The sequence below is a fragment of the Harmonia axyridis genome, chromosome 1 (genome assembly GCF_914767665.1).
Source record: "Harmonia axyridis chromosome 1, icHarAxyr1.1, whole genome shotgun sequence".
Classification (NCBI taxonomy): Eukaryota; Metazoa; Arthropoda; class Insecta; order Coleoptera; family Coccinellidae; genus Harmonia; species Harmonia axyridis.
The window spans coordinates 76,581,637-76,593,714 of record NC_059501.1 but is presented as its reverse complement, the minus strand read 5'-3'; the positions used below and the strand labels follow the sequence as shown (position 1 = coordinate 76,593,714).

Genomic DNA, 12,078 nt, shown 5'->3' with positions numbered 1-12,078 from the left:
CTTCAAGGAACACAACTGCGCAGATGATTCAAGGAAAGTTTTTTAAATCTTTTCAAACTATATCATTTGGCTAGGGTTTAAAAATGCAAAAAGTGTAATCTTGAGCTTGGGAATGGTCAACTGTTACAATGAAGATAAGCCAGATGGGTTGCAAAAGAAATTTTCATATAGGATCCTTCGAATTGACTTGGAGTCGCAATGAGGCAGAAGATTACTCAATTTATTACTTCCAAAAAGACTATGATTTTCTCAAGAATGCAATACCTGTTTCATCTGCAGAATCTTCATTGAGGTAAGTGGTTTCTTTACTTCTTTAGGTGAAAAACATTTCTAATGTTAAATATTTGTCAGGTTTGAAAGTCACAAATGAGGTAATGCTTTCTAACTTTTCTGCAGTGCATGACCTGGAACAGATACAGAAACAATTTGCAGCTTCTCTATATAATGTATGAATGGGAAGAAGCAGAAATGTAAGTCTTACTTTTTGACCTGTTTCAAAATTATGAGGATATCAAATCATTTTTGAAATATGATTTACATTCTCAGTATTCAGTCGACATCTTCACAATCATATTCATCAAATTGAGGCATTACCTGAAATTTATAGATATCCCTTAGTATTTGTCTATGGAATTGAGTGAAATATCGTATCACTGATATGTTTTCCGCGGCCCTCATGTTATGTTTTTCGTGAAACTCAAGTTGGTCTAATCAGATTTTTCATAACTGTTTCCGTTCAAGAGATACAGGGCGATTTTGGAAATTGATACTTTTCGGACACCTTCTTTATCTCCGAAGTTATTAGAAATAATGCTGAGGTAAAAACTACGTTTGAATCAGAATTCTGCATAGAATTCAGTGGCGTACTCAAATTTTTTTTTCGGGTTATGGTTTTGAAGATTCAACACAAACCTATATTTTTTTTAATGGAACACCCTATATATCATTACTTCGTTGAATTTGTTATTTTTTCCCTTCAAAATGATGTGTGATACTATATAGGTAGGATGTTCAGAAATGTTAAAAAAAAACACTAAAGCATCAAATAATGATGATTTTTTTGTTAATTGGCAATGGATTTCCCATATAAAAAAAGAATCAATTGGATAATTTTCATTTGTGATTTTTATTCATAGTAGAGTAAGCAAACAAAGATAATACACTCATCACTAACATGAAAAACAAAACGTAGGTACCTACCTAATAGCAACAAATAAATAATACAAAAATTCATAAGCATTGCATATTATCTTACAGATTAAACTGTTCAAATTGTTGTCCATTATTTATTTGTTGCTATTAGGTAGGTACCTACGTTTTGTTTTTCATGTTAGTGATGAGTGTATTATCTTTGTTTGCTTACACTACTATAAATAAAAATCACAAATGAAAATTATCCAATTGATTCTTTTTTTATATGGGAAATCCATTGCCAATTAACAAAAAAATCATCATTATTTGATGCTTTAGTGTTTTTTTTTAACATTTCTGAACATCCTACCTATATAGTATCACACATCATTTTGAAGGGAAAAAATAACAAATTCAACGAAGTAATGATATATAGGGTGTTCCATTAAAAAAAATATAGGTTTGTGTTGAATCTTCAAAACCATAACCCGAAAAAAAAATTTGAGTACGCCACTGGATTCTACGCAGAATTCTGATTCAGACGTAGTTTTTACCTCAGCATTATTTCTAATAACTTCGGAGATAAAGAAGGTGTCCGAAAAGTATCAATTTCCAAAATCACCCTGTATCTCTTGAACGGAAACAGTTATGAAAAATCTGATTAGACCAATTTGAGTTTCACGAAAAAGTAGGACAGGAATGTGAAAACCGCAAGGCTCTATCTTAAATAACAAGCGAGAAACCTGGCTGTCTCACCCAAAATGGGATGCACTGTACAGTTTGGTCGTCCCAAAAGGAGTATATACCGGATGCTTTTCTTATAGCGCACCTCAGAAAAAAACATGCATTTCATTTTCTGTACGAGTTTAATTCACAATTTATTCCAACATCTTACAAAGCAAAATGACTCCAATACCTTGGTTACTAAATGGCGAATGCGCCTTACAACCGATGCAAAATCATAATTCCAAGAATTGACCATATTCACCGTCGCCATATTGTTATGCGACAATACCAACTACCCAGTGTTCCCAACGAAGAAATATTGAGTTTACTAGAAAAATTCCACAATATAAAGTTTCTAAGTGAAGTTTATGTGTACCTTTTCTGGCTGCTACGTCAGATAGGCTTGTTTGGGACAATATTTTGCAAAAATTTCACGTTTTGGAAATAAAAACATTAGTGAAAGGTGGTTTTCTGAACAAATTAATTGTGGCCGAGTGTATAAATGAAGGCTTCGCTTCATTTTTGGAAATAGTCAGTGGAAAAATAATCTCTATGGCTGATAATATTTTTGATATTAGCGGTATTTTTCTAGTAAACTCAATATTTCTCCGTTGGGAACACTGGGTAGTTGGTATTGTCGCAAAACAATATGGCGACGGTGAATATGGTCAATTCTTTGAGATCCGTTTCCGGAGCCGTTCCGACCCTGTCAAATTTTTCATGCCACCGCTTGTGCTAATGAGTAACGAGGAAAGAGGAGGAAATTTTCCCGTTGTCATTTCGTCGGGACCCAATTTTCTCCCGATTCCCGGGTCTAGAATTCATTCCAAACGAGGATAAATCGGGAATTTCGCCCTTTCAAACGATCCATCCGACCCGTATTACACCAGGGAACCGTGTCCGTTTTGTTTCATGAGTCGTCATCAAGGATCTTACGATATCCGGAATATTCTCCGGATTATTCTGGAACTAGGATCCAAAAGTATGTTTCTCTATTTCAGTATCGTAACGAGTTCATTACAATATTCAAAACACGAGTCAAAACAGTGATATCATTAACTCATTACAAAATTGATTTCAGTTATATTTTTTGTTTTGTTGTTGTCTACACTGACTTCCGACCCTATCCAATTTCAACACACGTCAATTGCCAATATAATATAGTTTGGAATGATTTGCAACATTATTCGCAATTTCTCTCAATTCTGGTGGTGTTTAATCGATTTCGTCAGACATAATTCACGAATTTAATGAGTAATTATAAATTATTTCAAAATTCGAAACGTACGATTCAAATTTAAATTCGGTTATCTGTCAATTTTCGTAACAGTCACACCAACTGCCCAAATTCAATACAAAAGTCACTAGGATGTAAAGGTAATCTCAATTTTTCATTGAATTTCGACAAAACTTGACTGAAATAGAGAATATATCGTCTAATACTCGTTGCAGAAGGCAATTCCAACGAGCGACGAAGGAGCGAGATGGAGATGGGAAAATTTGAATAATTAATTTTGTAGATTTTTGTGGATAGTAGGTATTTGCTTTGTACTCGATTATCTCGAAAATGCTAGATTCTATGAAAATAATTCAAGAGACCTTTTTTTCAAGGAAGCTCCTTTGATTTTAGAAATGTAACAATTTTTTCGAAAAAGAAAACAATAATTTCAATGAGAAGAGGATCATCGCATCTCCTATATCTACGCCACAGGATAAGTTTAGCAGGAGTCACTTACCTAATTCGAAACATCAAGACTTCAATACCTAAAAATTAAAACAATGAATGTAATAACACCCTGTATCTCGAAAACGAAGCTTGTTAGGGTATATGTTTATAGGAATAGTTTTTTCATGAAAAGAGTTGTTCTATCCGACGCCATAGTTATTGCATTGAAATCCGGACCACCTTTAAACAATCTGACGAATTTGTATTTCTGTTTAAGTTACCAAATTTTTTTTTCATTCGCATATTAAAAATATTAACTTTCTTCCATGTAGATTATTGTTCAAGGATATTATATGAAAACTCCATAAAAATTGTTGATGTGTAAGAAGGAATATACTGCTCCATTAGAGTTAGGGATATCGTGTTCAATCGTTTTGAAAAGTATGTAATCTTCGAGAAAATCGCTGTAAAATCATTTAAAACTCAATAACAACTTGAATCGATCCAATAAAAATCAGTATGAGACATTTCGTCAAACTGGTCGCCTTTTTTCTGAAGTTTGGTTCTTTGCATATGCTTCATGAATGTTCTTATTTTGAGATGGAGTCAGTTTATCAACGGCTTCGAATTGAAACGAGTTTTCTGAAAATGCCAAGACGTAAATTAACAAACGCTGAGGCTAATAGGGCTATCGGAATGCTACAGGTTGGCCTTACTCAGGTTGTTGTAGCGGAAAGGCTCCAAGTCAGCCAAAGTGTGATATCTCGACTTGGGAATAGGTTCAGGGAGACAGGTTTCGTGTTGGAAAGGCCAAGACTTGGTGGGCGACGAAAAACAACACCTGCTCAGGATCGTTTCATCACCGTTTCGTCGAAAAGAAACCATACATCTACGTGTAGAATGCTACGGAATACTCTTCAAAATGCAGATGGGGTCAAGTTTCCATCGAAACCATCAGACGACGTTTGAGAGAGGTGAATGTAGGTTCTAGACGTCCATTAACACGTGACCATAAGCGTCAAAGACTGGAAGACTCGATTTTTCTTAACCACCTTGTGGTTAAGACCTAGAGGCTAAAATTAATTTTATTTCCTGCAACTTGAAATCATATTAATATGAATTTTCATCACAAAAATCTCATTTAAACTATATTTTTTTGCAATTTTAGTCAATATCCCTAACTCATGTGGAGCAGTTTATTTCTAATTTCGTTTTGAACTGAGCAACCTCGCGGTGATGTTCCCTCTTAAGACCAAAAAAACAAAAACGCCGATCTCGACGAAGCAACAAACCCTGTTTAATTTGCAGAAAGCTCCGAGTTATCCTGTTATCACCGAATGGGCGTAGAGGGAGCCACTGGAGTCTTGAATGTGTCATCCCTCATAATTGCATCCTTGGATTGTTTCATTAGCGACGTCGTTAAAACTAACGACTTGGGCGTCGGGCGCGTCGTTATATCTCCTACGACTTGCGACTTCCATTTTCCACCGGCGGAATTAGATCGACGTGGAAGAAGATTGGATTCGGAGAGCGTCCTTTTTGTGTGCGATGGCGGTAATCTCCGGGCATTTAGGTACGGAGATATGACTGGTACGGACGTTTTGGGTTTCTTCTCGACTTTTTATGGCTTCGCGAAGATGGTTTATCGCACGAGTTGTAATCGGCCATTTCAATGTTTTAAAATATAAAGGGTTTTCCATTTTCCGAAAGTAAACGAAAAAAAAACAAAATTCAATTTAGAATATTGATCAAATTTTTCTAATTGATTGTACAAATAAAAATGACAGATCCCTCGAATCATTTTAAGGAAAAAATGTCCTATAAACATGGGGCCGCAAATGTTTAGTTTTCGAGAAACAGGGTGTCAAACTTGTTGTGAAAAAGATCTTATATTAGTTATGTGGAAAGGTTATCGAGGGTCAAATTACAAAGCAAGAAAAAAGAATATTGGACATGCCCTCAGGAGAAGCGCTTCTCCTGACATGATTAATCTAGATTAAACATGTCAGCTTACAAGCCAAATTCTCGTCATTTGCGGGAGGTTTTAATTTTCTGCTTTAATATGAAGAAGTCTGCGGCTGAGGCTCATCGAATGCTCTAAAATACTTAAGGTGAGCCACTATTAGTGAAAGAACGTGCCGAGAGTGGTTTCAACGCTTCGAGAACGGTGCTTTCGACGTGGAAGACCAGCATGGCGGTGGAAGAGAGAAGGTTTTCGAATATGCAGAACTGGAGGCATTACTTGATCAAGACTCGTGTCAAACGCAACAAAAATTGGCAGGATCATTGGGAGAGACGCAACAAGCCATTTCAAAACGCCTGGAAGTCATGAGAATGATTCAGAAGCAAGAAAATTGGGTGCCGTGCGAGTTGATGTTGAACGGAGTTTGTTTGCTTGTGAACAACTGCTTGCAAGGCAAAGACGGAAGAGATTTCTGCATCGCATTATGACTGGAGACGAAAAATGGGTTCATTACGATAATCCTAAGCGCAGAGCGCAGAAAATCATGGGGATATCAGGGCCATGATTCCACCCGCCATATTCTCCAGATGTTACTCCTTCATACTATCACTTGTTTCTATCAATGGCACACGGCCTGGCTGACCAGCACTTCCGGTCTTATGAAGAAGTAAAAATTGAATCGATTCATGGTTCGCTTCAAAAGTACGCTGCCCAAAAGATGGGAGAAAGTAGTGGCTGGCGATGGACAATACTTTGAATCATAAATGTAGAACCAGTTTTTCACAAGAAAGCCTCGAATTTCGGAAAACAAAACGGCGGAAACAAAGTTGTACGCCTATGTAATTAAGTAGAAGAAAATGACTTATGACTTTTGAACTATGACTGTTATGCTAGACTGTTAAGATGAAGGAAGCTCACTCAATGTATGTTAAAATAAGTCGAAGCAATAAATCAGTATAATTATGTAAATCTAGTTATTGAAATAAAATAACTCATATTTCCCGAAACAAAAGTTTGATTTTCTTCTCACAGCATCTTCCTTTCAGAAGATATTTAATTTAAATTCAACATAGATAATCCAATTTAAAGTTTTCATCGCGTTAATGCTAATTTTGAATGTAAATCTACAGGATAATATTTTTTCTGGTACAGAGCGCGCTTCTTCTCTCCAAAATCCTTTTTTGGTGCAGCACTGGTAGTTTAAAAAATTGTTAAAAGAAACTTTGGTCCAGTATTTCAATTTTTGGTGTCTTGTAGTTTTATCGTTTAATGTATAATGCTCGGATCTTGCCATTATGTGTGGAATAGAACATAATTTGAATGTCCTTCACAAGATCTCTTACAGGACTCGATCTTACTTGATGTTAGTTTTCAGATCGTCAATAGACTAAGGTTTATCAGCATAAATACGATCCTTTGCATAAACCCACAGAGAAAATCCAAAGGCGGTAAATCACAAGATCTTGGTGGCCAAGTTACATATCCGAAACGTGAAACTACTCGTCCTGGGAATTTTTCTTAGCATATAATAAACCCAAAACGGGTCGTGTTGTGTGGCTTATTGGGCCATCTTGCTGGAACCGCATCTCTCCCCAATCCCATAAAATTAAGTTCTTGTGTCAACTGAACCTTAAAGAAATGGAGATGCAGATCCAGATGCAAAATACGCCATAGCGTATCGTAAGAGAGGACCAAATATTGTGCGCAACGTGAAATTGATAAATTTGGATCTTCTTCGACACTGCCACTAACAATCTTCGTTTGATGCCTAAAATATCTTCTCCACTTTCAGGAGAATTGACGCAGAAGAACGCCGGAACAATGACCAGTATAGAAAAAAGATGTGGAAGTTCTAATTTGAGGAACTCTGCGATTATTTATGGTAATTTAGAAAATATCTACTGGCTCTATTCAACATTTATAGAACCTACAAAAAACGAAAAACCTTTCGTGTGGAGTGTAAGCTGGTCTTAAATTCAAAAGTGTATGCTCACCATTATCCACCACAGTGAATACCTATCCTGTTTGAGGTTGTGTTTTGGTTGAATTCACTGACACCAAAAATTTTGATCCCATATCTTGGACATCATTTTTCTGCAATCTATACAATTCATCTTTCCTCAATGCAACCGCTACTCCAAAAAACCAACATTGCTACAAATCAAATAATGGTCGTTATTATATTCATTTATATTTTTATGTAATAATGAAAATAGGTTGAACGATTGATTTAATTTCATTTTATATTTACCTTCGTCAATATTTTATCCGGAACATTCGCTATAATCTTTATGTTCTTTTTCAAGTACTTTCTTTTTTTTCGATATTCAATGCTTGTAAGTAAGCCAACAATACTGACTCAGAATAGTGCGAAACATTCTTCTCCCTATATGAATTCTAAGCAAGTTTTCTCGTATAAATTTCGGCTCTTTACGGCTACCAAACTGAAAGATGCAGCTTTTGGAGTTTCTGTCACATCAGACGGTGTCAAAGAGAAATGTTCTCTGTAATTAATTTTTGTTTAATGTAATCGTCAAAATCAGATTCTAATTGAAATAACATAAATAAATTTGACAGCGCGATGGTGCCTCGATTTGAATTATGATTTATGAATTAATTATTCTATGGAATTACAAAACAATGATAGTACACAGACCTTAAATTGAAGATATGAAATCATAGATTAATAAGCATATATGTACACAGAGTAATCTCTGAGTCTCAGATTAATACTCTATGCTCTGAGTATGAAACACATTTCAGTAAAGTTGTGGAATTTATGGTTTGCAAGTGTTAATAACACCCAGAATGTGAAGAAATGCAAATTAACGCCGAAAAACCGAGTTTTAAGGAAACGATAGGAAGGGTATACCACGATATTGGTGCTAAAAAACTTAGATACTGAGGTGAAATTTTGTCAAGCATGGCTCCAAGAAGGCAGAACACAAGCCAATGACAGGACTAGTTCGCAGAACATCTTCTATTCAACACCGCCGCCTAATATAGATATTTAATGTTTCATTTTCCAGTTCCTTGTACTTTTGCGCAAAACTACAAAATCTGATCTCCGGAACTAAAGGGGATCACCCACGACGATATTTATATATCTGTACCTAAAGGACCTCACCCACTACGATATTTCTATATCTCCGTGTCTAAAGGAACCCATCCACTACGATATTTCTATATCTCCGAACCTAAAGTACCCCACCCACGATGACATTTCCATACGAAAACAAGTACAAAGAAAACGAGTTTTTCGCGTCGGGAAACCGCCCTCTTCCCGCGAAATACGGCCCTTAACCTCCGCCGCCAGGTAGCAATCCGCCGATATCGCAATTTACGGCGCTCGATCGCCCGGTCGTGCGAAAACATTCCGGTGGATCATGTCTGCAAGCGCCGTTTCATTGTCGTTTCTCGGGGGCGCGCTTCCGGTCGCGGGGGACGTTGTTCCTCTCGAATCGTCGATTCGGCTCTTGATTGGCGCCCCCCGTCTCGGAGACAATTACCAATCAACGGAAGCCGCGGGCGCTCCGAGCTTGATCCGGGAATGATGAACGGGGATCCGGGATACGGAATTGCACGCTTCCGGTTTATTGTTTTCGATGATATACCTTAGGGAACTTACCTAATGGGGATTTTTTTTTTCGCGAACGTCTAAAAATGTCGACTTTATTTATGTCAGTTTATAATGTTGAAGGTTTACGTCTCTTTTAGTCCGTCCTAAGATGCATAGAAAACTTGGTATGTCTACCTATACCTGTAAAAGTTTCAGACAAAACGGGAGATTTTTCAGATTTATACCTACTTGATTTCTAGGGATTATATTTGACATTTCTCTCGATTCTCGGCTCTCGTGACCTTTGAGTATAGAACAATAATATTTTATATTCTATGCTCGTAACAATCTTCTAAACTTTGTCATTATATTCGATTCATTTCATTGACAATTCAATAGGAACTGAATTGTAATTTATTGTGAAAGTTTATAAAGCCTAAAATCAGTATTTCATTTTTAAACAGCGCCAGGCAGATAGCGGGAATTTCTGAAGAGCGCCACCTTACAGAACACAAAAACAACAGGTGGGTCTCTCAAAAAGTCTGAAACAAAATCGAATCAGTAAACAACAAGTGAGAAATGTCTAAAAACCTGGTGAATGCCCTAATTAGATTTTGTTTTGCCAATTCCGAGAATATTAGTTAAGCTTCGTTAAGTCAACTGTTGGTAGCGCTATTAACAAATTATGACAGATTCTTGTCATTTCAAATATTTGAATTTATTCCAGAAAACTTTTTGTGAATATTTCACTGCAGATGTCACAAATGGAGATGACTTTTCACTGTTTTCTTCTTAAAATTCCGAAGATATACAAATATTTTTTCTGTGAGTTTATAGGCATTGCCTAAAGTTTATTCGAGGTTTAATAATAATAATAATAATAACATATTCGCAAGATGGTCATTCCTTGCACTTTTCCTTGAACACGATACACTTCAAATTATACAAGATACAATATAGAAACAATTAGTTCATTGAAATTCACATAGCTTCTTTTTCTTAGATTAGGGCCTTACATGAAAAAAATTTGAAAAGCTTTAGTGCTATCGTATTTTCATGTCATTAGTGGATTTTATATTTTCTATTCTATTTTAGTGACATTCTTCAAAGTTTTCTCATAACGAGAAGTTAATGAAATACCTACATATTACAAACGTTTATTATACACAAGAAACTGATCCTTGGAGTTCATCTGTTGGTTTGATATCTGATACATCAATCAAAATCAATGAAAAAAAAAAATTCAAGAATGATATTGCGGCGCTGCCACAAAATAAAACTAATTTTCTCAATTTGCATTCAAAAATTCACGAGTTCATACACCTAAAGAGTAATAAACATATTATGTCATTTTCAGTATGCAAATTTTGTCACCAACATAAACTATCAAATTGGGCATGAAGCGCGCGGAAATGAAAACATATCAGTAACACGATATTTCACTCAATTCCTAGGTTATCCACAAGAACGCCTTCCTATGTCCCAAAGTGAATCAACGTTTCATATTGACTCAAAATATATTACAATAAATACCTTAATGTATCAGAATTTCCGAAGACAAACTCCAAGCGCGCCAAACAACGTGAAACAACCAATGACAATAGGAGAGCAAAAGTTGCCTAACCTTGGATTCCAGCAGGTAGGTAGATACAGAAAATAATAAATAAAATATTCTGCTTATTATATATATATTATATGTACTGTATATTACAATATGAAATAAAGGTTTATTATTATTATTATTATTATAAATTCGACAATTAGGAAGAATATAGGATTGCAAATATTCAAATTTGCGTATTTAATCGGGAATCACTAATCTGATTCTTCGCTTGGCATCATTTATCTGTGATACTTTGTGACGTAGGCCACTTTTTTCGAAAAATTTCATGTTTATAATGGTTTCAACTAAATATCATATATCTTGAAAATGGTTTGAGATAATTGTACTATTTATTTTCATTGAATTTCAGTGTAGTTTTTAAGTCTTCTGTATATTTACGAATCACTCTACAGTTGGTCGGAAATACTTTATTTTTTTTTTTAATTACCTTTAAAAAATGCCAGTAATTATATTTTAATGACATGAACTGATTTTTTATAGCCTAGTGAGTAGTCTTCATTTTTTGTCTGGACATGTTTTGGCTAAAATGAATAATTTTCAAAATTCTCCGCATTTCATGTTTTATACTGGGGCTGGGATCATTAGTTTAACAAAAGTTGACTCATTTGAGAAAGCAAAAGCTTTCAATTTTTCGAAAATTACTTCATATTTTCAGCTGAAAAAGTCTAAAACACTCCCAATAATTTCATTATGATTGAAATTATAAGCCAAAGACCGCCTTAATTATCCGACAGATAGGCAACACAACATTCCTCTATCATATTTATGTACATAGCATTGTATCTATTACCCAAAGTCCTAATAATAATTATATATAATAGGTAGATGGAGCTCCAGTAGCGTATCCAAGGGAGTATATCCCCCGCATTGAATCGGCGGCACCCTTGATAGCAATTTCTCAAATATTCTAACTTTTTAATGTTCAACTTTTAATGTGTGTTGATCTGAAAACTAATCAAAATCTCATTATGAGTAAGCAAACTTCTTCAAAAAAAGGAAAATGGTGCAGGCGAATCTTCAAGCTTTTCGTGTTTGCAGACAACAGCTTCAATAGTGAAAATCAATCTCAAGAAGTGTCTGTAAATTCAAAGAACATTGGAAACGAATGACCAATATTTTTTTTCATTTGTAACTTAATATCCCCCTTAGACTTATGTCTGGATACTCTACTATAGAACTCCATAATATTTTATGAGAACTATTACAATAATTATAAAAATATTTGTCCGAAAATTATCTTGCCCAAAAGTTTATATTCAGTTGTTTTTGTTGAAAAAAGGACACAATTTCATGAACAATAAGAAGATATAACTACTTTTGCTCACATTCTTGCATTGTAGCAAATTAAATTCTTTTTGGTGAAGATAAAACGAAAATTGAAATTGTATTAGGTTCTTATTAAAAAAGAG

At 35.1% G+C, this 12,078-nt stretch overlaps 1 long non-coding RNA gene across 1 annotated transcript; it reads right to left on the bottom strand.

Annotated features, from left to right (window-relative positions):
- Positions 1-247: 247 nt before the first annotated feature.
- On the bottom strand, positions 248-8,036 carry LOC123676428. The gene is made up of 3 exons (XR_006746940.1): positions 7,738-8,036; positions 7,481-7,640; positions 248-404 (listed from the first exon to the last, which is right to left on the bottom strand). It is a non-coding gene; the product is annotated as an uncharacterized LOC123676428 (long non-coding RNA).
- Between the last annotated feature and the right edge of the window lie 4,042 nt (positions 8,037-12,078).